This window comes from Nymphaea colorata, chromosome 6 (genome assembly GCF_008831285.2).
Source record: "Nymphaea colorata isolate Beijing-Zhang1983 chromosome 6, ASM883128v2, whole genome shotgun sequence".
NCBI classification, from domain to species: Eukaryota; Viridiplantae; Streptophyta; class Magnoliopsida; order Nymphaeales; family Nymphaeaceae; genus Nymphaea; species Nymphaea colorata.
The window spans coordinates 14,443,764-14,467,839 of record NC_045143.1 but is presented as its reverse complement, the minus strand read 5'-3'; the positions used below and the strand labels follow the sequence as shown (position 1 = coordinate 14,467,839).

General features: G+C 38.0%; 1 long non-coding RNA gene across 1 annotated transcript; it reads right to left on the bottom strand.

The window, feature by feature from the left end:
• Positions 1-16,857: 16,857 nt before the first annotated feature.
• On the bottom strand, positions 16,858-23,695 carry LOC116256765 (uncharacterized). The gene is made up of 3 exons (XR_007573732.1): positions 22,764-23,695; positions 18,758-20,279; positions 16,858-17,430 (listed from the first exon to the last, which is right to left on the bottom strand). It is a non-coding gene; the product is annotated as an uncharacterized LOC116256765 (long non-coding RNA).
• Positions 23,696-24,076: the final 381 nt, after the last annotated feature.

Here is a 24,076-nt window from a genome sequence, read left to right as displayed (position 1 = left end):
AGCTCTTTACAAATAAATGTTCTAGTCTTGGACTTATCTTGTAATTTGTTGGTTTCATCCTAATTCTCATTTAACATGAGATTAGGGCACATTTATGGATCACGAAAATAATTTTTTTCTCTCTCTCTTTTCCTCTCTCTCGTCATCTTCTCTTCTCTCTTCTGGCTTCACACAACATGGTATCAGAGCCCAACCCTTCTTGTGACTAAAACCTATTTCTCTTCATCACCTTTCTCATTGTATCCATCTTCTTTCTCTTCTTCTATTCTCGTGGAGGTTTTTTGTGGGTAAAATAGTTGGATCGTGCATATTGGGATGCCTTGTCAAAGTGGATGTGGATGCAAAAGAGTTAATTGTTCTTTAATCTGGATGGATGTCAAACTATATTAGTCGAGCAACATGTTTCAGAATTCACGTCAAAATCAGAGTTCAAGTCAAAACATCACATGTTTCTTTTTCCTTGTCACTGGTCACTCCTTGCTAAATTCTGGCGTCTTTCTTCCCTTCAACATTTGATCTATTACATCGTGGTCTCCTGCTACGTGTGGAAACAGTAGTAAGTGTTAAAAATATCCACTCATATCTGTGGATTATATGATTAGCCCTCAAGTAGTGGCATGGCGTGGATGTTAGGTCTAATAAAACTATCATGAATTACATGTGGATGTAAACGGAGCATGAAAAAGAGACCTATGATGACCAGTTTCTTGTTTGCTATGGACCAGTCCTCTGCTATATAAAGTGGTATTTTTTTTATCACAAAAATCTCCTTATCATCAGCATACTGCTGTTGCATATTCTACTTCTTGCTGCATACTCTAGTCAGTTTGGATGGTTATGTGTTTTTTGTGTTTCTAATGGAACTTGGACAAGAGTCTAATATGGTAGACAACCCTAAGATTGAGTCTCATACCGAATATAAAGTTATTGGGAATCCAATCTTCTACGGTTCTACAGTGAAGTTAGATGGTCACAACTATGAAATTTAGTCACATATGTTTATGATGTCTGTAGTAGGACATCGGAAAGACCACATCATTGAAGAAGATGAACCGAGTGTTAAAATATGGAAGTATACAACATGAAAAGAAGATAATAATATTGTTATGTCATGGATTATGAATAGTGTGCAGACTGATATTGCTCCTACTCTTGCTTACTATACAACTGCCAAACACATGTGGACATTCTTGAAACATACTTATTCTCATGACAAGAATGTTTAAAAAATTTTACAAGTTGAGGAGGAGTTACTCAACCTGCAGCAAAGTGACTTGGAATTATCTCAATACTATGATTCAGTTAAAGCTACTTATGAATGATTGAAGGCTCTTTGACCTCTATGTCAGGCATGTTACAAGATTCATTTTGAGCAAACAATAGTCGCAAAGTTCTTGGCTGGTTTGTTCCATAAGTATGAGGTAGCTAAAGTACAGATGCTCATTAGAACAGAAATTCCAGATCTAGCTCACGCATATAATAGACTTGGTAGATTAGTTGTATCTCTCTCTCAGCCCGAAAGTGAGTCTCATGCTGCAGCCTTAGCTGTGTCTAGAGGGCGTGGACAAGTCACAAGGGAAAGAGGCTCAGGTCATGGTGTAGGAGGCAAAGGAAGATTTCAGTGTATTCTGTGGAAAATTGGGACATTTGGAAGATAGATGTTTGGACAAACTTGGTCAACCAGCTTCTAGTTCCAATGGCAGAGGATTTAGTATTTCAAGCGGCAGAGGGACCTTCTCTTCTCAAATTCTTTTAGGTTCTGCTCGAGATGCTACACCAGGTTAGTCAGTGAAAATACGTTTCTCTCTCAAAGACTACCAGTTGTAACATTGTATCAGAGCCGGTGATCTCCATCCTCCTCCGACGACAGTTGACATGATTTTCCGGTGACCTCTTCTCCTATTCCCTCTCTTCCATCTCTTCTATTTCTTTTCTTTCTCTACCCTTCCTCTGATTGAAAAATAGTCGAGTAGCATGGAAGGGGAACCTAATCACACGTGAAAGGTATGTGTGATTAGGTCCCCAACGTGGATGTAATGGAGCATACACAACTACGTGGAAGTCGAGCGTGGGAGTTATTGTTGAATTTTTTTTTTAATCTAGCACATGGAAGAGTAGTTGCAAGGGATTTATATTTTTTTCCAGATCTGGCACGTGGAAGACTGCAAGGGGTTGTATCAGAAGTGTCTCAGAAGTGTCTTGGTTGCTGCAATTGAAGAAGAAGTTTAGGCCAGATCACGTTGATATCAGATCTAATACAGGTTTCCTCTTTCTTTTAAATCATATTGCTGTTCTTGAACCAAATCTCTGGATTTTTTTTTCTGGCTACTGATGTTCCATATATGTGGTTGTTGTTGTGTGGGAGATGACCAAGCTAGTTCTGGAATGTTGATCATATCAGATCTAATAAAAAGATCAATATCTGGATTTCAATACATTGAAGTCGTGGACATTAACAGAAATTTATATGTACAACGGTGTGGGAGTCTACATTAGTTAGTGTCGTAAGGACTGCTCTCTATGAATGTTGCGGCAGTCAATGTTGCAGAATTTGTTTTGTCATTGTTGATAATTCGTGAAGGATAATCTGTTGATGCAACAACGTCAAATGCATTAAAAAAAACTAGTTGTTGTTGAAGGAGACAACACAAGTAGTTGTGGATTAGTCTCTGTCATATGTGGGGTGGCTGTTAGCAAGTGGACTGCAATCTGCTTTGGAGGTATTTGTTCTTGTTTGAAAGAAGTGTTGCACATCTACATTATAGTGTTTACTCTTGCTGTGTGGTATTGGACAATTGTTTATTGTTGATCAGTCTCATTCTACTCTATATGTTCTTCTTTGTTTTTGAGCTGAACTCTTGTGGTTAGATTTATAATGGCTGAAAATCCCAAACCTAATTTCTCTTATAAGTTTAAAATTGAGGAAATCCATTCTCTTATGGTTTCTACTGTAAAGTTAGATGGATCTAATTATGGGATTTGGTCCCATATATTTATGATGTCTGTGATTGAACATCGGAATGAGTATGTTATAGAAGAAAATGAGCTTGTGTAGAAGAGTGGAAAATATAGCTCATGGAAGGAAGATAATAATATTGTTATGTCATGAATCATGAATAGTGTGTAACTACAGACTACTTCTACTATTGCATACTATACCTTTGCCAAATAAATGTGAGATTTTTTCAAACAAACATACTCAAATGACAAGAATGTTAGCAAGATATTGCAGGTGGAGGAAGAATTACTTAATTTGTAACAAGGTGACCAAAGTCTTACTCAGTACTTTGCTTCCCTCAAGTCAATCTATGAAAGACTTAAAGCATCACGTCCCCCATGTCCAACATGTCATAAAATTCATGGTGAACAGTCTATTGTTGCAAAGTTTCTATAGGGTTTCTCCCCTGAATACTCAGTAGCAAAGACATAGATGTAAACTGGAGCATAAATCCCTGACCTAACTGAAGCTTACGACAGACTCAACCATCTTGCTGTGACCCTTTCTCCGCCTTCTAGTGATGCTCATGCCTCTACCTTAGTGGTTTCAAGAGGTTGTGGACGTAGTTTCTTCAAGGGGAGGGACATAGGTCGGTTAGAAGGAGGTTGGGGGAGATTTCAGTGCACCTACTATAGGAAAATAGGGCAATTGGAAGATAGATGTTAAGATAAACATGGTCGTCTTTCTGCTGCATCCCTAGGAAGAAGTGTTGCATTTAAGCAGTGCAAGAATAACTTATAGTCTCCTATTAGATCTGTCCAGGCAGCTTCTTCAGTAGTAGAGGAGTTTTTATCTTCTTCTCATCCTGAGACTGTGACTGTGAATATCAACAAGTCAGAGCATGGAGAGTTCTTAGCACACAGATCTATTCAGCCATCAGCCTCTACAGTTATGATAGACAATGCTATGTTTGTCGATACTGCTTCACCTGATACAAGTACTACTTGAATTATTAATTCAGGAGCATCGATGCACTTTTATAATGAACCCTCTATGTTTACCGTGCTATACACATTACCTTAGACACATCCTGTGAGACTTATAGATGGTAGATGGCCTCATATTATGGATTATGGGGATATTAAGATTTCTTAGTCTATTAACAATTCTTAATGTGTTATATGCCCTTAAGTTTCTCACTAATCTTTTATCAGTTGGATAATTGATTAATAATTTATATTGTCGTGTCACATTTGACTCTGGTGTATGTTCATTTCAGAAATTGCAAACTGGGAAGATGATTGGTGGAGGCTATGAGAAAGAGGCATCTACTTCCTGTCTGATTCTGTGGGTATTGCAGCCTTCTCAACTTCTTCATTGTCTTCCTCCTTCTAGTGGCATCTCAGACTTGGTCATCCATCTGTCTCCAAGCTCCGTCACCTACTTCCTCATCTATCAATACCATAGTCATTCCAGTGTGAAGCCTGTCAATTTGGCAAGCACACCCGTAGCAGTTATTCATCGAGTCTTAGTCCGTTCAATTGTGGACTATTTGATCTTTTTCATGTTGATGTGTAGAGTCCTAGCAGAGTTGCTAGTAAGTCTATATTTTGTTATTTCCTTGTCATTGTTGATGACTATTCTCGAGTCACTTGGGTTTTCTTTTTGAAAGAAATGTCTGAAGTCATATGTACTCTCAAGAACCTTATTATTGAAATAAAGACCCTGTTTGGTATTCTTGTTAAAAGTATTCACACTGATAACGCTCTTGAGTTCAAGACATTTACCTTAATGAAATTTTACTCTGATAATGGTGTTTCCCATCAGTTTACTTGTCCACATGCCTCCCAGCAAAATGGAGAAACTGAGCGAAAAGATCGCTAACTTTTAAATGTGGCATTTTCCTAATGCTTCATACTAATCTACCAACATATTTTTAGGGAGATGCTATCCTCACTACTTACTACTTGACCAATCGTTTACCCTCATCCTCCATTGACAGCCAGGTTTTCGTTAAACTTGTGCACCCAAAACGACCCTTATTTTTAATAGCTCCCAAAGTATTTGGTTTCACATGTTTTGTTCACATCCTTGGACCTACACTTTATAAATTGGGTGCTCAACCCATTAAGTGTTTCTTTATTAGTTACTCTAAAAATCATAAAGGTTACAAATGTTTTGACCCATTGATTCAAAAGGAGTATATGAGTGTGGATGTCACATTCTTTGAGTCTCAACCTGATTATAGTCCAGGACTGACCTGTTGCTCTTTGCAAAGACAAGTGACAATGTACTCTACATCCTATATCTCATTTTGTTTCTACTGACAATGTTGGTAAAAGTATGCAACAATTTATTCAACGTCTGAATGCCCATAAAGCTCCAACTTGGCACCAACAAGTTTTATTAGATACCTAGTAGGGACAGACTATGCAAGATGAGATGGATGTTAGTTCAGCGAGGCACTTGGGAGCTTGTTCATCATTCTCCTGATAGTGACATTGTTGGCTCCAAATGAGTATTTACAATGAAATATAATTTTGATGGTTCTATGGAAAGATGCAAAGCTCGGTTGGTCGGTAACGACTACAAGTAGAGTTACATGGTATATTTGTTTGAGACTTTCTCTCTCGTTGCTCAGTTGAGAACCATTTGTCTTATCATCTCTATCGTTGTACACCATAACTAGCGCATGTACCAGCTTGATCTCAAAAATACCTTTTTGTAGGGTGATCTCGATAAGACTGTCTATATGCAACAACCACCAGGATTTGAACAATAAGGCAAGTGTGGAAAAGTGTGCAAACTAAAAAAAACTATTTATGGACTCAAGCAGAGTCCTTGTGCATGGTTTCACAAGTTTCAGGGGTATGACGGTTTTAGCGGTTTATGTTTATTATATTATCCTCACAGATAACTCTATAAAAAAATTTCTGATACAAAGTTGTTTCTTCAAAAACACGTTGTGACGAAATATCTTGGTTAACTACGATATTTCTCGAGAATAGAGGTTGCTCGCAACAGGGAAGGTGTAGTTCTCTCTTAACGAAAGTTTGTTTTTGATTTATTGCAGGTCACCGGGATGCTAGGAGCTAAACCAGCCAATCTACCTATGAATCCATGCATACATCTTCATGATGACCAATCAGAATCAATGGATTCTCGATCATACAGATATCTTATTGGAAAGCTCCTCTATGTTACTATAACCAGACCAGACATTAGCTTTGTCGTGGGGAAGCTAAGTCAATTTATGAAAAAACCTAGTAAAGTTCATTAAGATGCTGCTTTAATGGTGGTCAAATATTTAAAATCGTCTTATGGAAAAAGACTTTTGTTCACAAAAGGCAAGTCCCTAAAAGTGGAAGCCTATAGTGATGCTGATTATGTTGGCTCAGTCAAAGACCAGAAGTCTACCACAAGATTTTGTGTATTTGTGAGAGGCAACCTTATATCCTAAAGAAGCAAAAAGCAAGGTGTGGTGTCAAGATCTAGTGCATTATCTGAATACAGACCTATGGCTTAAACTGCCGCTGAAATAACTTGGGCTAAGTCCATGTTATCTATCCTAAGTGTGTTGATTCCTCTTCTCATGATGATGTATTGTGACGATCGAGTAGCCACATATATTGCAAACAATTCAGTTTTTCATGTGAGAACTAAACATATTGAAGTAGACTACCATTACATTTGGGATTTTGTTCAAGGAAGAACCATAGCCGCCATTTATCTATCATCAAGATCAAACTGCAGATGTGTTAACCAAAACTTTTCCTATTGGTGATTTTTTTAAATGTTGTGAGAAACTAAGCATGGTTAATATCCATGCTCCAGCTTGAGGGGGAGTGTTGAATTAGAATATTTTGTGTTTTTAGGTGGTTCTTTATAATATTTAATAGTTAGAAGTTCTCTTTAAACATTCCTCTATTTTTTGTTGATGTAATTTGTAAATCTCTCTTCAGCCCTAATCTCTTTATTATGGAGATTAGGGTTAGTAAATGAAAATACGTTTCTCTTTCAAAGACTGTCGGTTGTAACAAGAGAGTCATACTTGATCCTGGTTCATGTGTTTTTCAAGACTTGCACAATGGGAAGATGATTGGTGGTAGCCATGAGTACAATGGAGTTTACATACTGTCAGAACCAGTGGAGGGTATGGCATCTATGGCTCTATCTAAGCCTACCCCTTATTAGTGGCATCTCCAACTAGGTCATCCATCATTGCCCAATCTTCGTGGTGTCCTCCCTAATATTTTGTGTCTAAGTCATTCCAATGTGAGGCATGTCAATTGGGCAAACACATTAGAAGTAGTTTCCCTTCTAGTATTAGCCCATCAAGTCATTCAGTTTTTTATCTTATTCATGTTGATGTTTGGGGGCCTAGCTGGGTTGTAAGCTAGGCCAAGTTTAGGTATTACCTTGTTATTGTTGATGATTTTTCTCGTATTAGTTGGACATTCTTGTTAAAAGAGAGGTCCGAAGTTATTTGTATTTTTCAAAATTTCATTATTGAAATAAAGACTCAATTTGGTTCCATTGTCAAAAACATTTGCATTGATAATGCTTGTGAGTTCAAATCCAATACATTGCTGCATTTTTACACCAAATAAGGAATTTGACCTCAATTTACTTGTCTCCACACTTCTCAACAAAATGGTATTCTGAACATAAATATCGTCAATTACTTGATATGGCTTGTACTTTCATGACACATAGCTATGTTTTTGCCCGATTTTGGGGCGATGCCGTGTTCTGGCCTGATTTTGGGGTGATGCCATTCCCACTGCATGTTACTTGGTTAACCATCTTCCATCATCGTCCATTGGCAATCAAATTCCTAATCAAGTTCTCTATCCAGACAAACCCCTGTTCTTCGTTCCACCCAAAGTCCTTGGATATACTTGCTTTGTTCATATTCTTGCTTCTAATAAAAACAAACTTGGTGTGCAATTAATTAAATGTATTTTCATTCGTTATCTAAAACATCAAAAGAGTTATATCTGTTTTGACTCTCATACTCAGATGAAGTACATCAGTGCGGATGTTACATTCTTTGAGTCACGTCCTTATTTCCAGTCTACTCCATCACTATCAGACATGTCGTTGTCAATTCCTTTACCTATACCACCAGTTCCCCTATAGTCTATTCTTTGTGATTCTTCTCCCAATGTTTGCAGATTCCATGATCCCCCATTGGTATACATCCGCCAAATGTTTCTGCTCATGATTGCCCACTAGTTGCTACTCAAGATTTAAGTATACCTGAAGTCACTATCGTCCTGCACAGGATGCTTCTGAAATATCTTTGGACTTACCAATTGCCTTACGCAAAGGCAAATGACAGTGTACTCTTTATCGTATATCTCAGTTTGTTTCTACTAATAGTATTGGTGGTGGTCTACAGGAATTTGTATCAGCCTTGTTAGTGCATTCTATTCCCTCCAGTCACCAACAAAAATTACTTGACCTGAAGTGGTGGCAGGCTATGCAGGATGAGATGAAGACTCTAATGCAAAGGGGGGCATGGGAATTTAGTTGATCCCCCTTCTGGTTGTGATGTTGTTGGCTCCAAATGAGTTTTTACCATCACGTATCTATCCAATAGCTCAGTGGAATGCTATAAAGCTCGTCTTGTAGCAAAAAGATATACACAAACATATGAGGTTGATTTCTTTGAGACATTTTTTCCTGTGGCTAGGACGGGAACCATATGCCTTATTATGTCTGTTGTTGTATATTATGATTGGCCCTAATATCAATTGAAAGTCAAAAATGCTTTCTTGTATGAGGACTTTGATGAGATTGTTTATATGCAACAACCTCATGGCTTTGAACGTCAGTAGAGGTGTCGTTAGGTGTGCAGGTTGAAGAAAGGTATATATGGCTTGAAACAAAGTCCAAGTGCTTGGTTTCACAAATTTTCAGAAGTTGTTTAGAATGTGGCTTTAAGAGCTCTTAGCTAGACCATTTATTGTTCATAACGAAAGGATCTAGATGTATAGTTATGCTAGTTTGTATATGTTGATGATATTGTTTTGACAGGTGAATGTGAGCAGGAGATAGCACTAACAAAGAAACTTCTACAAAAATACTTTGTTACTAAACATTTTGGCCAACTACGGTATTTCCTTGACATTGAAATTGCTCATAGTAATGAAGGAGTAGCGTTATCACAAAGTAAGTATGTCCTTAATCTTTTACAGGACATAGAGATGCTAAGAGCTAAACCTGCGTCTCTTCTTATGAATCAGCGGCTACATTTATATGATGATGACTCAAAAGAGTCCTCCCCTGGCAAAGGCCTTTTCATTAAAAAAGGTACATCTCTTGATGTCAAAGCTTCTAGCGATATAAATTATGCAAACTCAGTTGATGACATAAAGTCTACCACTGGGTTTTGTGTGTTTGTGGGAGGAAATCTCATATCTTGGAGAAGTATGAAACAAAATGTTGTTTATAGGTTCAGTGTTAGAGTTTGAATATCGTGCTATAGCTCAAACTGCAGCTGAAATGACTTGGTCTAGATCCTTACTTGAGAGTCTCGATATTTCTACTTCTATACCTATCAAGATGTTTTATGATAACATGGCTACCACCTACATTGCCAATAATCTCGTATTTCATAAAAGGACGAAACACATTGAAGTAGATTGTCATTACATTCGTGATATGGTTCAAGATGGAACCATCTCCACTATACATGTAGCCTCTAAAGATCAAGCAGCTGATATCTTTATTAAAGCCTTGCCTATTGCAGAGTTTTCTAGATGTTGTGACAAGCTGAACATGATTAACATCTATGCTTAGCTTGAGGGGGAGTGTTGAATAATATGTGTTTTAGATGTTGTTTTAAATATTTAAGAGTTTTAGGAACAACTCTTTACAAATAAATGTTCTAGTCTTGGACTTATCTTGTAACTTGTTGGTTTTACCCTAATTCTCATTTAACATGAAATTAGGACAGATTAATGGATCACAAAAATAGTTCTTTCTCTCTCTCTCTCTCTCTCATCATTTTCTCTTCTCCTTTCTAGCTTCACGTAACAAATGAAATATCTATCAATTTTAGTTTTGACCAGATCACCTTCTATCTGACCAAGTGAGAGAGTCATTGTCATCAATGATTTCATTCAGACCGACATAATAAATAAAAGTCTTGAATGACATGCATGTAGGCAAAGCTAAAGCCTTTCCCATTTTCTCAAAAGGCTTCTGAATCGAGTTAAGATTGCCAATAGCCCACAAAGGTCTGTTCTGCATGCTAAGACTGCACCTAACATACTAATTGACTGCAGCGAACCTGAAAGTCTGTGTAGAGATACACTTTAACAACATCAAATTTTGCCGATACCAGTTCAGAATTATAGAAGTTTATAAGCCTAATCATCCATGGATGAGGAAGTCAACCTTTTTAGAGTTGGAAGATGAGACCATTAGCATGGACATTCCTACACTAACGGTGAGGAACTTTAATGCCATGAGCTCTGAAGCAAACAACACTAAAGAGGACACCTAATGCCCTCTCCTGCTATTACTTTAATTGTTTTGTGGGCAGATGCAGCCTTTCTGAAATTAGGGAGACAAAAGCTTCTTCACTGGTGCAATAAAAGGAATGGGGATTAAAGGATGTACCACAAGTTAGACTAGGCTTTAATTAATCAGCAACGGATCAACCAAGAGCACTGCAGATTAGTGTTGGAGTCTAGAAGTTGCCCCTCTTCAGATCATAATGCTTTTCTTGTGTGCAAATTAGCTACCTGAATAGAAAACACAAGAGCAAGTTTTGCATCTTCCACCCTTGGTTGATGGAAGAGCAAGCGAAGGATAGATCATAGAAGAGTGGGGAATTCAATATATGGGACGCCCCATGCTGAGAGTCTTACATAAGCTGAATGGGGTCAAGGCGTCAAGCACAGTTTGAAGAATTGGGACAAACATAGCTTTGGTCGCTTGCATGTGAAAATCAAACAGCTTCTTAGGGACCCTGAAAAACTCCAACTAGATCTCGAAAGGGGAGATTTAATTAAGATGGGCCAAGAGAAAAAAATTAGAAAAGATCTAGAGAGAGCTCTTCAAATGGAGGAAGTTATGTGGAGGAACACAATTAAAGTGTACTGGCTGTGAGAAGGTAATGAGAATACTAAATACATTTTGGTCATAGCAAAAAGAAAGAAAAATAGAAACCATATGAGCTCTATGACCATAGCGGCACAAAGGAAATTTAACTAATATGGACCCAGAGAAGAAAATTGGAAAGGATCTAGAGAGCACCCTTCTAGTGGAGGAAGTTATGTTGAAGAATAAAGCCAAAGTGCAGTGGTTACAAGAAGGTGATAAGAGTACCAAATACTTTCCAGCGTAGCGAAAAGAAGGAGAAATACAAATCATATCAGCTCTATGACCATAACGTCACAGAGGAGATTTAACTAATATGGACCATGAGAGAAAAAATAGAAAAGATCTAAAGAGAGCCCTTCTAATGGTGGGAGTTATGTAAAGGAATAAAGCCAAAGTGCGCTGATTACAAGAAGGTGATAAGAATACTAAATATTTTCTAGTCATACCAAAAGAAGGAGAAATAGAAATCACTTCAGCTCTATGTAGCAGAAATAGAAATTTGAAGGGCAAGAGGAGATCCTTATGTAGAGCACCTTGTTATGAGTCCTTTATAATGAAGATGCAACGAATGGAAATATGGAAAACCTGCAGAGTAAAAAAGGCAAGGTTAATGCGGAGGACCATATCCAGTTGATCAATCCCGTATCTAGAGAAGAAGTGTTCGATGCTATCAAAAGCTTGGACAAGAAGAGTGCAGCAGGCCTTGATAGTGTCCCGAATTTCTTTCATCAATTTATGTGGTATACAATCAGTCGAGATATCTTCAAAGTGGTGGACACTTTCTTCAAAATAACAAAATAACAAAACTGGTGACTAATATAGAACTTACTACATCTTATGCTTATCCAAAAATTTGTTGGAGCAGAGTGCATAGAGGGTTATCGTCCTAAGCTTTATAATAGTTTATAATATAGTCACAAATAATGTCTCAGAATTTCAAATGGTGAGGTTTTATTAGGGTATAATACTGTGAACTTGAAAAAACGAAAAAAATATGGTAAATTTTTAAAAAAATTTAAAAACTAAAAATAGGAGAAAAATTAAATAAGTGAGAAACTAATAACACAAGCATCAAAAGATAAGTAGATTTGCAACAAATAAAAAACACAAAATGAAAAAAAAAACTGTTTGACGTTAAAAAAACTGAAAAAAATGAAAAAAACTGAAAAAAAACGTGAAAAAAACTGAAAAAAACGTGTTATTGTTTTAAATGCTTTTTTTGAAAAAAATATGTTTTTTTTTAGTTTTAAACACTAGTTAATTTGTTTTGTTTTTTTTTCAAAAAAAACGTGTTTTCTTTGACTATGACTTTATATAAAATTATATCAAAGTTGATGGTGAAGAGAATGCAGCCAGTTCTTATGAAATTAACAGGTCTCTCACAAGGAGCATTCATGAAAAATAAAATTATGGAAGCTTAGATTGTCTTAGCTAATGATATGGTGGATCTCCATAGCAAACGCAAGCAGGAATCACTCTGTCTTAAAGTCCACTTTTCAAAAGCTTATGATATGGTGTCACGGGAATTTCTCAAGAACTACATGCTATATCTTGGATTTAGCAAAAAATGGGTAACTTTTGTTACAAAGTGTGTCATCTTTATAACATATGCAGTCCTTATAAACGATAGGGCAGATACAGAATTTAAAAACAACATAGGTTTGCATCAAGGCGATCATCTATCGCCTTATCATACTTGTCATAGAGATTTTCTCCAAAAGCTGGATGCTTGAGTTTAGTGAAAAAAAATGGTTACCTTGGCACCTTCGATGAAAGTTTCACGTATAACATCCATACTCTTTGCAAACGACATCTTAATGTATAGCAAAACTACTAAAAGGTCTAGCGAAGGCATTCTTAGGCTCCTTGAGGAGTTTTAAAGTGCAGCCAAACTGGTTAATGCTAAGAAGTCAGCTTTAATCTTCTTTAATATGAGAGATAGCAAGCAATAGGAGATTTCTAATCTCATTGGTTGGAAAGGAGTCAATCTGCACCGAACGTAGTAAGGAGTGCCTTTGATCTCTAGGAGGCTGAAGAACCTTTGCCCCGAATTGGTCAGGAAAGTAGAAGCAAAGATCACCCATTGGAAGGTGAATCTTCTTTCTTACTCAGGTTGCCTCTCCCTCATGCAATATAATATAAGAACCTTAGCAAGCTATTGGATGATGGTTCATAAACTTCCAAAGACATTATTTCCAAACTAGAAAATTTTATGGCCTGATTCCGGTGGAGTACCAGTGGTAATCAAAGGGGCGTTTATCTTATCCCTTGGAAAGCCATATGTAAATCGAAGCTGGAAAGTGGAGCTAAGCATCATCCCCTACTGCTAGTCGTGTGTGCAGGGTTTTTCACGAAGACTCTCTCACCACGACTTGGTTGACTTGGTGCTATTTGTAGCCATCGAACAACCTCAGGACAAGCAAGAACCCTTGGAAAGACTCCTATTGTTGGATCAGTTTTGGTTGGATCTGGCTTTGGATTGAGAATTTTGTGAAATGGAAAATGGGGAACAGTGAAAGAATCAATTCTGGAATGACAAGTGGTCAGACACCATCCTTGTTATTACGCTAATTGATCAAGAAGCTTCTGGGTGCGTAGAAAGTGAAGTGCTAACAATCGAGGAAGCATTTAACAGATTCGGCTCTAGTTACAGGTGGATATGAGATCAAAAGGAAATCAATGCAGCTTAATGGGGGCATGGATGAACTTGTACGGGTCACAGGGGAAGTAAGGTTCATGAAAAGTGGTGAAATCTGGAAACCAGACTGAAGAAGAAATGGTAGAGCAACCTGGAGTAAGAGCATTTGCATTAGTCAAGTACCAAAGAGAGCTTGATGGTTCCTATATGTTGCCAGCCATGGGAGGCTTTGACCCTGGATCAAATCAAGAAATGAGGTTCTAAAGCTGAAAGAGGAGAAGACAAACCACCACATCCTCTTTGATTGTAAAGTTGCTCACCCTGTTTGGAAATGGATAACTTGGAATTTTGGTAAGTACAAGTTTCCATGGTCCTCCATTCAACAGGAGCTCCAGCTATGGAGCATACGTAAAATCACTCCTAGATGGCTTGTCTGCTTCCACATAGTGTGTTGGAGAATCTGGTGTTCCAAAATAAAATAATACATGGCGTAATTCAAGAAGCCATTAGTAAAGGCATGAAGGAAGCAGAAATTTCAAAAGTATGAAGTGAAATGAAGAAGATTGGCTTCTTGTAAATGTGTGGCTTGCCACGAGCGTAGTTTGCAAGGCCAATGATGACATAGACAAGGATTTCAGCACAATACAAGTGTTGTCTGTCAACGATGGTTGTATGGGTTGATGAAGCTTATGGAGCAAAGTGGCAATTGAGTCTTGCAGGTGGTATAATCAGGATGTAGCTGAGCTGGACCTGCTCAATCATTGGCTCATCCTTGGGCAGCATCATTAAGGTGGGATAAAGATAATCTCGAACAACCATAGTGGAAAAGACGTCTAAGGGGAGTAATTATTAGCAAGAGGCAGTTGCCTGAAAAGTGCAAAACGACAGCGAGCTGTAACAATCTACTTATTTTGAACCGAATCCAACGGTAGCAGCAACAATTTTAGTCAAGAAATGTAGGAAATTGGATGGGCGTAATTCCAGGGGATAAATTTTAGTTTCACTTGGGATCGAGAAGTCCTGAGGCAATCCTTCTTCTAGTTTGACTGAGGTATGGCCTCCTTTTGTGCTTAGCAAGAGCAGCTAGGTTTAGTTGCTTGTCTTTGTTTGATCTCTGTCCATAATGTTCTGCATTCCCTTTTGCAATTTGGTCCATAATTATTTGTGTCAATAAAGGAGGGAGCCTACCTCCCAGCATGTTTTCCTAATGTAACTAGTCAAACAAAAGCAACTAGTGATTACACAACCACACGGATGATGGATAGTGAAGATGCACGACTTCAACAGTCCCAAAGCAAAATTTTGGGCGTTCGGTAGAAATTCATGAAATCAAACCATCCATATATTAAAAAGACAGTTTTATAGCAGTGTAAAACCAATTAGCAAGTGATGATTTGAGAGTTTAATGAAAAGGGATAGAGTGATTAGAATGGTATAACTGACACAAACCAATCCATCTACATCTCAAGTAGGAATTATTTGTGATGCTAGGTCTTAAACACAAGAAAGCACGTAGACATTAACAAATAGCTCTGACCCACATGTAAGAAATGTAGTTGCACATGAAGAGCACGTTTTTCGTCTATTAGGAATTCCATCAAACAGTTGGTATGCAAGAGTTAAAATGGGTACTTGATGCTTAGCTTTTGAGAGGGATGCTTGGTCACTAGCAAAGGCAAAGCCAGTAAATGAGAAAAATTGCCCTAGGACATCAATATAAAAATAAAGACTTTTTATGGGTGTATGTGCACACGTTGCCTGCACCTGCCACCACCCTTTGACACTATTTAAAGATGGCTCACCAGTATCACATTAGGGACGTCAGCAAATCGGATTTGAATTGAATATACTCTTAACTATATCCGTTTTTTTAGATATTCACATATTATTCAAATTCATATTAGAATACGAACTAAAAAGAAAGAAGCATAACTTAGTTTGAATCTGCAATCCAATTTCATAATCTGAATATGATTTTTACATCACATCCAAATCAAAATTTTGAATCAAATCTAGGAAAAATATAAGGGCATTCGACATAAGATATTTGTTTAAAACTAAATTCAGTCAGAATCCAAATCTAATCAGATATTTATGCATATTTAAATCTGAATTTAGGTGTCATTTCTTAAATTTGAATTTGATCCAATCTCATAATTGAATATTGCTTCTTCTTTTTTTGTATCTGATTTTTTTTGGAACAGTTCGATTGATTTTTTTTGAAACAGTTCGATTGGATATCCAATCTAAATCTAAATCGGATAAAGTGAGATCCCTATCTGACATTGCTTCGCCGACTGACGGTCTCCAGTCACTGTTTGATGCACTGCCTAGGAGGCCTGATAAAGGGAGAGATAGATGTGATGAGCGCTATGTCACATAGGGACGTATGGGTAAGCGGGTATGCTGACATGGGCACATGGGTATGACATACGTTGTCAAACATAAAAACATATGTTTTCAAGTAGTTCAAAAACAAAGAAGAGATGACAAGCCTACATTCCCTTCCTTTTTTACTTTAATTTTGATTTTCCCTTTCATTTTGTATTTTCCTCTGATTTTCATTATATATATATATATATATATATATATATATATATATATATATCATACTCTTACCTACATGTTTAAAGATGACACGTCCAAACCCATACCTCCTACCCGCCCAAGCAGGTATTGTACCCACAACCATATGACATAGGATGAGTGTCAGAAAGAGCAAGAGGAGGGGCAAAGAGCAATGCACCACCAGAGTTGTTAAGACGAGCGGTTGATGTGCAATTGGAGAGGCACAAGAGCTCAAGGCGGATGTGATCAGCGGCGAAGAACGAACAAGAGAATGAGAGAGAGAGACACAAAGGCTGAGGAGTGCTGGAGTATACGAGAAGGTGAAGAGGGAGAGAGAGTAGAGGGAGAACGGAGGGAGAGAACACAGGGAGGAAGAGAGAGTGTTCTGCAAACCGTTCTCTAGTAAACCACGGAATGCCGTGGAATGGGTGTCCTTTTATATGCCCGTACTTAAGTGTTTTGTCCATTCTGAGTGTTCTGTGTCCAACATCTGTGTCGGCTTCAACTAAATGGAATGTGTCTGTTCTATTCCAATGCTGTGGATGCCAATCAAACGATTACTTGGGAAACTTATCTTTTGCTCCTTATACAGACTTCTGTTCTCTGAAACCATGTACATTTTCAAATGGATATCAAAAGCAAGCACTCACATGGGATGTGTGTAGTAGGTCCATCTCTTCCCACAAAATTTTGCACGCTCCATCCAACGGCTAGAAGAGGAACAGGCCCTGAGTACATGTAAATGAATTACTGGCAATTGTCCTCAGCCCACAAAAGTACTTATTTTCATATTGACACGGTAATTTTTCTGATTTATATGTTGATGTCCGTTAAAAATTTAAAATTTTATTACTAGTGTCCCCCAGAAATTTCTGGCACAACCCCTGTTGCAAGCAGATAAACTACTCGGCTAATGGATCAATTGTTTGAAAGTTCACGTGAACCAGGATGCAACTACTGAGAACTAGGATCTACTAATCGCAGCAGATCAACGTTCCCAGCCTCTGGCAGAAGGCACCGAAGACCCCAATTGTAGGCTACGTGATCCGGGATCTAATAACTGCAGCTGCAAATTCTCAGCTTCCACCGGCTGAAAACACGTGTGAACCAGGATTGAACAATATCAACATCCCCAACCTGTAACAGCAGGAACCAATAGATGCTGCAACTGCAAGATAAATTATAGAAGATTCACGTGAACCAGTTGCCAACATTCTCAACCATTACGACCTGAAAATTCATATGAACCAGGATCTAAAAATTGCTTTAACTCAAAAGTCTTGCCCTTCAGCTGTGGTTATCTAAGACTTATCCTAATTGAAAGAAGAACATTTTTCAATTCATGGCAATCAAAAGCGAACACTTTGTTAACTTCCTGAGAGTGATTTGACTGAAAGTTCTTTGCTAAAATAGATGAGGTAGGACTAGTTCCTCGATTTAAGTGTTTATTTGCTATACTTCAACATTGAGCAAATTCATTTCTACTTGGCTATGTAACCGATTCTGGCATTGTACAATTTTATTTTTATGTTTAAAATACCGGTTCTGTTCTACAATCAAGTTCAACCAAGTTGAAGATGGAAGAGAAACAAAAAATTTTAGCCTATTTATCTATGGTTTACTATATATATATATAACAAAATTGACAATTAACAAATTATGATTCTATGAATACTTCAACAAAAAAGAAAGCAAATTGTCCGTTGCAGAACCCAAGCAGCAGCTGCATCACACCCAACTTGACTCGGATGCAGCAGCATCTTTGAAGACTCTACATTACTTGGGCCAAAACTCTCGCAAACCAAAAACAAATTGTTTTGCTTAGACAAAATGATTAATGTACGGCCGGCAATTTTGAAGGATGCCATAGATGGACATTTTCAGCTTAAAGGACTTAAAGGATGGAAAACGAAGACCTGAGAGGTGTAAGTGTTAAGCAACCTCCCAAAACAGAAGATAGGAGTGCAAGTATGTTGATATGAAAAAAAGTAAGAGCCTTGAAAAGTGCATCAACAAACCGGAAAGCCGTGAGGCTAGAATATTCTTCAATCATGCGCCCTATATGGACCTCCTAGACTATTAATTTCTGTCAAATACAAAAGCAACTGGAGTTTTGACCTCTGCAATTAAATCTAGACAAAAAGATGAAAATTTGATAAATATACTGAACAATAATCTTATGAAGACAAATGTCTACAAGAAAAAAAAAAAAATACTAGCTTGAAAACTACTTGCTTCAGAAGCAATAGAATCTGCAAACTGCATTAATAATGTGCAAAGACAGATAAGTACTGTTTTGTTCTTAATACGTGACAACTGTCACATAGACCACAAGAAATCAATGTGATTTTGGATAGAAGTAAAAAAATTAAAGAAAACGTAGACATGTTACAGCGCTGTTTGATTTGAATGACATGGCCTCATTTTTTATAGTAAAATGACATGAACTTCTAAAACCATGTCTTTTCAAGACGAGAATTTGAATGACTACATACCATAAAAATGTGTTTCTTTTGAGCAGCCCACATGACAACATTTGAAGAACTTCAGTATTCACTCAAGGTGCTATAATCTTATCTAATGAACCTACTAATGCTGCCATGTCCCATAGGGAGCTCCATGTTTAGATTTTCAAGCTTGCGAGAAACTGAAAGAGAGCAAATAGCATTGGCACCATAAGTTCAGAATTTAAATAAAATGAAAATGGGAACTTTGGATTTCCAGATCAATAAATTGTGTTCATGAACATGAATTGAAGAAACAAAACAAAAAAGACCCATATACATCCCTTAACCACTCATAACAAATGAGACCCCAAATGATTTCAAAAAATCATCTTAAAACACAAAAACAGAGACCCCATAAAATCATATTTGGACAATTACTCGATATGCCAATTTAATTCGAAATCCAAACTCTACAATTTATCAAAATATCAGACTGAGAAGGCAAAGGACTTCCTTACGATGTATCTCGCACTCGAAGAGAGAGGACTTGTTGCTGAATGTAGAGGAAGTTTCATCATAGCCATCCAATCAAGGGAGAGAGATGGGGGAGAAAAGAAGAAGGGAAATGAGGTGAGAGAGATGGAGGAAAAGGGAAGAGAGATGATGAACACAAGGAAAGAAAAGATGATCACCAGAAGGGAGGACCTATTGTTGCCAAATGCCAGAGGAAGTTTCACTGGAGCTGACGGATTAGAGGAGACAAGGTATGAAAGAAGAAAAGATTGTTGCCAAATGCCAGAGGAAGTTTCACTGGAGCTGACGGATTAGAGGAGACAAGGTATGAAAGAAGAAAAGACATGAGGCGAGAGAGAAGATGAGGGAAAGGGAAGAGCGATGCTGGACAAGAGGGGGAAAAGACCATTGCCCACTTTTCAAGTTCTCCAAAACATATAAATTTCTTATTTCTAGAAATCCTACTTAGGCGTAGAGTATGCCATTTTCTAGTTATTTTCTGTCCAATTATCCAAAGACCAAAAAAGAAAAACAACATTTATAATTCTAAAATCCAGTTTTTCCTTTTCTGAATATTTAGGCTACCAAACATGCCTAAAGCGTACCGAAGTTAAAAAACATCTTGGATGTGCTTACTTTGCACATATTGTAAGTTCTTGCAGATGAAATTAGATGTACAATAGGAATCAGGTATGTTCTAGATACCTTCAAAAAAGATAAAAGCTTTAATAATTACTCAAGGAAAAGAGTACTCATTCCCAAGCATGTAACATATAACAACAATGAAAATTACATACACTTCCAAAGATTGTTCAGCAGAAAAAAGAGCTCTGAAGATCAAGAACAGCATGTTCTAGTGGTAGAGAACACAGACAAGATGAAGCTTATAAGAAACAGTGGATATAGGTAATATGTAGCAGATCAAACAACCAAGTGAAGGCAGCAACAACATTGGCAACGATGATCAACTACAAGAAGCACATGAATTGACACCATCAACTACAAGAAGCACATGAATCGACACCAACTAGTGCATCATAGCCAACTTCCAGCAAATCTATACAATGAATCAAAAAGTGCTCAAAACAAGGATGTGACAATTAATTCACATTTACAGAAGAAGACCAGGAAAAAGGACAGATGTGTCAAGATGTGAGACAAACAAGTGTCGATGAAGGAAACAGTGCGTGCAAGTTTGGTGGAAGAAGAGAACTCACTCAAACCAATAGCTACAATCATGAAAAACAAAAAACTTAGCAGTTGACACAGGTCACACATTTTTATGGGTACCCTCCCTCAATAATTAGAAGATCCTGCTAAATGCATATATCACACACAGACAAGCATATCTAAGATTGTAAGTTAACTATTTCCCATCCCGAAGGAACATACACAGCCCCTATGAGTCAAGGTGGCTTATCTGGCAGTACCCATTACACAGACAAGTCAATTCATTCATGGCCTGTGTATCAAATCGACCAGTCAATCTGACCACTCAACTAGTCTCCCAAGTCAATGGCCTCACTGGTTGAAGGATCCTACTCAACACAAGGCCAGTCATTATTTTTTTCTCAGCTTGTGCTTATGATGCTTTGACATCATCATGCCAGGTATTTAGGTTAAAAACTGTCTTTCTCCTCTGTTTGTCTTTTTTCCTTTGTAAGCCTTATTTTCTTTTGGTTCTGGTTTTTCAGTTTTCATCTAGGTTTTCTTCTATGAACTTTCTTTCTTTTCTCTGTGTAGTTTACCTCTCTCTCTTTCTCCTCCCACCGGCCCCCAACCACCCCCTCACCACCCCCCCCCCCCAACAACTCCACTGAGCATTTTAATTTTTTTTTGTAAGCATTATTTTCTTTTGGTTTCTGGATTTTCCATTGTGATAACCTAATCTCTCTCTGTTTTATCTACTTCCTTTGTAAGCCTTATTTTCTCTTGGTTTCTGGTTTTTCTGTTTTTTTTTTTATGTTTGGCACCTAAGTCACAGTGGTACTTGGGGCAGGCCTGTGTACCTTACCGGCATACCAGTACGGCAAAACCGGTACGAGGGTACGACTGGTACATTTGGATCGGTTCTGGGTCGGAACCGATCCAAACCACAAAAAAAAAACATTGTCTTAGTCTATTTATGTTTTTTTTTATGAGATTATATGTAGGAACTATGAAAGGAACATTGTCTTAATGATGTGATGATCTCAATTTTGTTTTTTTGGAATTATAATTATCGCCATACCAAGATTGGCGAAAACGTCGTACCCATACCCGCTTCCCCGTACCCGTACCAGCACTTGTTCCTATGTGACATAGTTTGGCATTATGTAGTTTCTTTCTTTCTCTCTTTGTAGCTTCTCTCTTTTCTCATTTTTAGCACTGTATGTTCATTTAGACCTTTTATGGGAGATACTGCTTTCCCATGTTCCCCTTTCTGTTTCAGTCTCTGCATGTTTTCAATCCCTGCTTTTTTTTATTTGTGCTAACCTACTCCCTTGTTCGGTCCAGTTCTTTAAGTCCTTTGTTCTCTTATTTCTTTGTTTTCTTGGGCAGCCCATATGATGATAATATCATATCATAAGAAGTGTAAAAATAAATATATAATGCACCTCTGTGCCTATGTGAACCATATACAGTGTATACTTTTATAGTTGATCGGGACAAAAACATGTATGTTCTATTATTTGATTCATACTCATGAATTGGTTATGTTATTTGTATCTAATTCACCCCTTTACTTATTTGCTTTAGAGGCTAACTAGTTTTTTCTAGGAGATCTACCTGCTTGCTTTCATGGTTGAGGCTTCACAGAACTTAGCCAGTTTACAAGGTCAACCATGTTAGGTATCACTGAAGGTCAAGTTGTGTCTGCCACTGGGTAAACTAGCAAAGTTTTCAAATCATGAACATACTTGAACTAATCATCTATAAAACCTTTCAAGAAAATGTGAAGGGACTGATTAAAAAAATTACGTGCAAAGCTTGAAAACAAGAATATGCCAAAAGAAAACATTGACCAGTGATAGTGTGTTCCTTTCCTTCTTGGGCATATTATTTAACCAAAAACAAAAAATTGTGCAGGACATAAGAAACTATCCTGGTCAGAGTAACCAATCCCAATGTTTATCGTCACCGAGCTCCAATTGAGATTTCAAGACCTCAGCTTAATCAGGTGCATAGCAAAGGCAACATGATACCTCTACCAGATGCACTAAAACACACTAAGCATAAGAACATCATCTCAAGGATACCCAATGTCGGATTTGGCTAATAATGCATCATTCCAGGAAGAAAATTCTCAAGTTCTGGCAAAGAGATAAAAGAAGGAGCTCTGGTCATAAAATCCCTTTTGATGAAACTATGCTGCTGCATAACAGGTTTCATCTTGATGATAGGGACACATAGGCAGCACAGGCATGCACAGACACATAACTACATACTTGGGCATAGCAATGCACATAGACATGTACGTACATTTACAACATTTACCTAAACTATTTCGTTTCCCAAAAAAGTAGGGAGATGTATGTCCTTTAAACAAATGGATACTCACTCTCTCCATTCGATGTTGAAGTGACTGGTCTGTCTGAGCTTACACTTTCGCTAACCGTTTCTCCAAGGATCCGGTCAATCTATTGACCACTTCTTGGCCCGTAGCTAAGACCTTGAAGCAGTGTTTGGTCTGTCTGCCCCCACAATTTCATTAACCGCATCAAAGATCCAATCAATAAATTGATCAAAAGGTTCTGCTCCTTTGGCCAATTAGCTAAAGGTCGCGGTTTTCTATTTCTCACGGGGCAAAAACGCATTACCCTTGCACTGAAGAAGCTTTACCTCGTGGAATGCTGAAATGTTGCAACCTGCCTTTGAACGCTTTCACTTGGCGACAGAAAAAGGGACTGCTAAGTGAGAGATCGGCCCAGCTTACTGTTTATTGCTAACACTGGTGAAGCTTTTACTCCATGAACAGGGTACACGTTAAGGCATTCAGGAGGGAAGCACCACTCTTCACCATAGGTGTGCTGCTGTGCCAAACAAAAGAGAAAAACAACAATCCACAAGAACAGACAACACAAAAGACTTATGTGGCAGAAGGGGGGGAAAGGAGGAAGATCGCAAGCATGACAACTCATTCTTTCAATCAAAGGTTCAATAATGAATGGGCGAGCACACCTAAGGAAGCATGGATAGAAGTCCATTACAGAGAGGTGATTTCATATCGTCATGTTTTCAAGGAGAAAGGAAAGGACTCCCTTTGGCAGCTAGCCGACCCATCGAATAGACGGGGCGAGCTTCATCCAATGGAGCAGTGTGTTGGCAAGGCCAGGAATCAGCATTATTCCTTCTGGGAAGCTGATGCACTGGAAGAGAGGACTTCTCCTCAATCCCACAATCAAGCAACGGGGAAGACGGAAACGAAGAAAAGATTGATATACTAACGAAGTTACGAAGGAAACATAACAAAGGAAATCAAGGGTTTTTTTCTCAATTCTTCAACTAAAACTAATCAAGGGACGTGCGGTGTGCTCCCTTTTTATACCACTCTTACACATACTAAATGGATCTAGTGAACGGCTCCAATCCAAATGATTTAAAAAGAATCCAATAAATCCCAATATAAACAAAACCATCACACGATTCGAGATCCAACTTGAGTTCACTAACGCCGAACCAAAACGACACCTCCTCTGCCCTTTTGTCAAACGTGCAAACCTTCTCACTCGTGCAATAACCTACCCTGAGCCATGGCACGTGCATGGATCCACATTGGTGCTCTCGACTTACAATCTCATTGGGGATAGATCCTTGGATACCTCTAGCAAATCCAGATCTACTAGGTCCCTCTGAACTCTCTCTTCATCATAA